The following is a 6,000-nucleotide window of genomic DNA, read 5'->3' as shown; positions in this document are numbered from 1 at the left end:
AAAAGATATGTTTTATTCTTATTTTTGGGGAAAAGATTTAGTTTTTTTTTGCTAAACAATTTATGTTTTATCCCATAAACATAAGGGTGAACCGTGTGGTGTTTGGTAAATAGGTTTACCGATGTTTACCGCTACCGCCAACCTTTTCACCGTATTCATGTTACCGAATTGGTGGCCAAAATCGGTGAAGGTTCACCGAGTCGGGAAGAGGGAGGGAAGGGGAGAGAGAGATGAGTGTGTGGTGGTGTAACACCTCGAAATTTTGTGCCTAATAATGTGTTGACACGTGTCATGAGTTTACACGTGGTATGAAATACTAAATAAAGGACTAAAGTTGACAAACCTTGAAAGTATGTAAATTCGAGGGTTAAAAATGTCAACGAGGGGTAAATATACTGTATAGTAACCCTAAATGATGCTCGCACCTTCAAACGAATGAATCATGGATCGTACGGAGCGAAATGCGGGAGAAAGTGAGAGATTACAAGCTACAGGGGTTAATTGTGTCAACATGTTAAATTTATACCTCTGAGAGACCCCTTTGACGAACCCGAGGCTTTGTAACAGTAAAATACGCTCACTAGAATATACGATATAAATTTCGCCAAGTTCCGTTTTAAAACAAGAAAGTTATGATCAAATTCGTATGTGAGGGGTTAAAAGCGTCAACAATAAAAGTTAAGGCTTTTCGGATAGTAATTAAACTAACCGGGGACTTAACAATGCGGGTAAAAGTCACGAGGCCCTTAATTGTAAATAATCGAGGGCCAAATCGCAAAGTTATCCCTTCGAAACCGAAAGGTCAGGTTAATCATTACAAAAGATTTGAAAATCTTGGAAATCAACCCTCAGGCGGGCCGTGTTAAGGAAATGGGTGAGCTAATGCGGGCCGCGCGCCATTTGAAGATTCGTTTACTGACTTAAGGATTCAGGCGGCCCGCGTCTGTGTTGCTTGAATCCTAAAGCGGGTCGCGTGAAGGTCCCAGATGCAGAATTCTTGGACAGATTCAATGTTTGAGCTTGTGAACGATCTTGTGTGCATTAATTGAAGCATGGGCGCCCTCTACATGTCCCCTAGCACTATAGGACACCTGCTGATCATCCATGAACCATTGTAGAGTGAGTTGTAATGATCTTATGCCAAAATTTTCACTATAAAAGGCAAGGTAGTGTTCCATTGTTCAACACACCTCAAACCTGCCTTCTGATCATTTCTGGAGCTCTCAAGCATTCTCCTAGCATCCTTAGTCGTGCACCAAGCTTCTGTAAGTATGCCCAACCCTTTGTGGCTTAGTTTTTGCATAGTTTAGCTTAAAAGTCAATCCGTCGTAATTAACGATTGACTTTGCGATAAATCACAAATGGTCCAGTGGTTTGTCGAATCAAAGGTAGTTATATGTTGGTAATCATGTGGGCTTTAAACCCCTAAAAGGGCACCCTCTGATTCCCAATCTAACTAGTCCGAATGTCGAGTCAAACGTGCTTAGAAAAAGTCAACAGAAATGCTATTTTGCGATTTCATGCATAATCAGTAATGTAGATGATGTGTAACCTGTTTTAACACTCATAAAACATGATAATAAGTATATTAACTAGTCTAAGCTTGTTTGATCCGACCATTTACTGTTTTGACCTGGTTCGGAGCCAAAGTCGCAAAACGTTGACTTTTGCTTTGACTTCAGTTCTGACCCGTTAAAATATGATTTAGATATGCCTTAGGACTCTCTTAGGACCAGGTTACATGATGGTATAACCTTCTGTGACCGGTTCGTTGTTTGTCCGAGTCTTTTACACCTTTCCGTTAAATGCTTAAAAGTTGACAGTAACGCCCTTTTTAATTTAAAACGAGAATTTCGAACACGTGAAAGGACCATAACCTTGGTTACTGAATTCTAAGCATGTCCCTAAAATTTCACGTCAATCCGAGGTCCAGAATAAGAGTTATGCTAAATAGCGCAAATTACGGAAACTTTAGTAATTAAATAACACAATTAGCATAACGCCTATCAAAACCCGGATTTCGACACCAAACCTTTTACACACTGATGTAAACTAATATTTTGGAATTTTAAAGATTTTTAATTATTTTTTTACCTGCTCATAACCTGCGGTTATGGCAACGGTTCGGTAAATACCGAATATACCCTTTTCGGCCATAACTTGAGTTCTACAAGGTCTTTTGACCCGATTCCAGTTGCTACTGATTGTAAATAATAAATAAAGTATTTTGGACTTTATAAACTATTCGGGAAACTCAGATTTCCTGTAGAACTCAGAAACCTCTTTTATAAATCTTTAAGAAGACCGAAATACCCCTACGGGGCACAATATGAACTTAAACTCGTTACGGGCATTATGGAAGGTATCCTACTGATACCACAACCTCTTTAAAGTATATTGACTTAGGAAACCAGTGTAGGACTCTTACGGTTACCCGTTACGCCTTTAGCGCGCACGGTTCGGCTTATGTAACTAGTTTACATAAACTAGCCGAAACGGGTCAAACCATATTGTTTTGACCCCAAAATCCAGAGTGTGATTATTATACCCATATAAAACAAGTCTTCAAACTTGTTGGGTCAAAATCACATTCCATTCCCGGTTTTCGCCTTTCACGCTATTAAACCGTAACTATCCGTTGAAACTGACCGGTCTAAGCTACGGCTAAATTAAAGACCCGTTAGGATTCTAATAGGTTATTTTAAACCTTCGTTCCAGAATAGGAGACCAGTGTAAACTGACGTATTTTCCCAAAAAGACTAAATGCAGGTACTATGCGTAATTGGCTGGATATTTCTCCTTAGCATCATAAAGAGTCTCGCAAGCTTAAGATGCCTACGTCTGTTGAACTATACTTATATTTTTATTTGATCCCCTGTGGATACTTTTCGACTATTCGTAATACATTGATATTACAAACAATGGTTGAAATATAATTATCTTTATGCTTCCGCTGTGCATTCATATATTGTGTGGTTTGACTATATTGTTGCCAACTACGTCACGGTAATCCCCCACCGGGCCCACCGGTGAGACACGTGGAAATCGGGGTGTGACAGGTTGGTATCAGAGCCAACATTGAGTGAATTAAACACTATCCTTAGGTGTTTAATCTCAATGACACAATTGCACATACTTGAGTCTAGACAAGAACATAGGACAAGTTCGAATTGTTATTCCAGTTTGTCTTTTTATTGTTTATTGTGATTTAAAGTTTTGAAAGCAGGAAAAATGCCACCAGCAATTAGAAGAGGAAGAGGAGGAAGAGGCAAGGGGCCGATCACTCACAATGATCACGAGGCTGGTCCTTCGAACATGCGAGCTCCTTCCAGTACAAGAAGTGAGGAACCACAAAGGCGAAGAAGGAACCTCTTTAAACCTGCAAGACATTCTACCTCGCATAGTTCAACACCTTCATACCGTCATTCTTTTGGATCAAACTCAGAAAATGACCCCAATAACCCTCAACCATCATTTATACCTCTCCAGCAATCTGCTTCACACCGTTCTTATGACGATCCTTCTCCTTTCTTCGTAGGACAGTTTAACCCGGCGGATTATGTCCAAGAGCCAATAGGGTATAACCCTTTAGGACCAGAGGATCACTTTTCTGAAGATAATGCGGTAGATATGGATGAAGATACAGATCTCGTCGAGCCTGCACGGGGTACTCCCAACCATCCAATCGAGATCTCTGATGGGTCATCCTTTCATGGAACACCCTATCAAGGTCCCGACAGTTATCAGGTGAGGTTTGACCAATGTAATTGGTACTTCACACCATCTCATCATTTCTCGCCTCATGACCAACAGCAGCAACAGAATCCTTATGAGGATTCGCGGTTCGTGGCAGTTACGCCACCGCCACCGCCACCGGTTCAACCAGTAATTCCAGATCCGTCAAGGCGTAGGAGATCAGGCGCACGGATGTCCACCCGAGGAGGGGAATTCCATTTCAGCACCCCTCGCCACTCGAGTGCGAGTCACTTTCTGTCAGTGCCTGAAGAACCACAATTAGGGGAACCTTCTGGTCACCCTGCAGAGGTGAATTCTGCACCAGTTGCACCACCTCCGCCACCTTTCGGATATGACAATCCGATACCAGCGTACGGCGGTTCCACCGCGTACAATCCGTTTGAGCAGCCGACTCACACGCACTACAACTATAACTATGATGCCGATCCATACGTGGTAGCGGCTAATTACAATGCTCTCCATGGAACTTCTTGGAGACCAGATTACTCAGCTCATGGGTATCCAATACCTCCTAGACCTCCGGTTCAGCAACCGTCGCAGCAGCCACGTTTTTCTCCACCGGAGCAAGAAGAATTCCTCCACCGTCTAAACCGTGTGGAACGAGACTTCGAACAAGAACGTAAGAGTAATCATGGATTTCTCAAAGGCCTAGCAAACCTACTAAAAGGGAGGAAGAAACGAGATCATTAGTCTCCTTATGTATTGTTGTATTTACAAATTAGTCCCTGCGTGGACATTTATCGTATTTCAGTCCCTACGTGGACTTATCTTTTAGTCCCTGCGCGGACATCTATCTTGTATTTGGTCTCTGCGTGGACTTGTTTTCCGTAAGCCTCTGCGTAGGTATTTGAGTATTTCAAAGTCCCGTTTAGGGCAGCGTGTAATCATATTTGAAATTTATGGAATGTTATGTTATAAATATTCATTTTGTTATTAGACTGAATTTCAAGTTTTGTCCTTTATCTTTAGGCCACTTTGCAAGTTTTGTCCTTTATGTTTAAATTTGACGAGTTTTGTCCTTTATGTTTAAAAATCAAGCACGTTTTGTCCTTTATGCTTGATTTTTAAGGACAAAACGTGCTTGATTTTTTAAACATAAAGGACAAAACGTGTTTGATTTTTAAACATAAGGGGTAAAACGTGCTTGATTTTTAAACATAAAGGACAAAACTCGTCAAATTTAAATATAAAGGACAAAACTTGCAAAGTGGCCTAAAGATAAAGGACAAAACTTGAAATTCACTCTTGTTATTATTATATATGAAATAAATAAAAAATCATTCCTTTTAAATTAATCTGCCTAAATAAAGAATCTTAAGAGTGAAACCTAGCTAGGTGTCATTATAAGACCCGGCCAAGATGGTAAGACCTGATTAAAAGATTCAGATTCCCTGTTAACCTCTGTAAACATGTTAACGTTCGTGGCAGATGTGGTTCGTTAAAATCGCACGCGTCATTCTTATATAAGAATCCTTCTAAGGATTTCAAAGCCCAAATTAATGATTTATAAATCATGGGTTAAATCGTCAATGAAGATGATCACTTATTAAACATCCATTAGCGATGTAGTGCCTACGGGCCAAACTTATTAAACATCCATTAGTGATGTAGTGCCTACGGGCCGAACTTATTAAACATCCATTAGCGATGTAATGCCTACGGGCCATATTTATTGTCATATAAGACAAAAGGCAGTTGTAGTCTATGACTCCCTGTCAGAAAAAGGTAAAAGGACTACGGTTCAAACCTACATGCCTTGATTCTCTATTATCCTGGCTAATATTATAAAAACGTCCTTGTGACTAGGCTGTTGTGCCACTAACAATATTGTTTGTAATTAGGATAAGTTATATTCAAATCCTAAATTAAAGTGAGTAACAAATTAACCGGATATGGTCTCTGTTTACCATGGTTAATGAATTGCCATAAAGGACAATTCCATAATAAACTCCTAAATAAAACTTTTTCGTTATCTTCTGTAGCAGATTCAAGTTACAATGGCTGATCCAAATGAGGAGAATAGTCATTCGAAAGAAGATGAATACGATAACGCCCAGGTTCATTTGACGGGCGCTGAATTAAAAGCTCTTGTCGACGGTGCTGTTAAGGCAGCCTTGGATCGACAATACGAAGAGTACACTGAATCCCGGAGCAGAACCATATCTAAACCACACTCAAAGCCAAAAACCCACTCAAAATCTCACAGCAAACCCCCGTCTAAGCCTAAAAAGGACGATGATAACC

This window comes from Helianthus annuus, chromosome 13 (assembly GCF_002127325.2).
Source record: "Helianthus annuus cultivar XRQ/B chromosome 13, HanXRQr2.0-SUNRISE, whole genome shotgun sequence".
Taxonomy (NCBI): domain Eukaryota; kingdom Viridiplantae; phylum Streptophyta; class Magnoliopsida; order Asterales; family Asteraceae; genus Helianthus; species Helianthus annuus.
The sequence above is the reverse complement of the archived record's forward strand: the minus strand, read 5'-3'. Positions refer to the sequence as shown.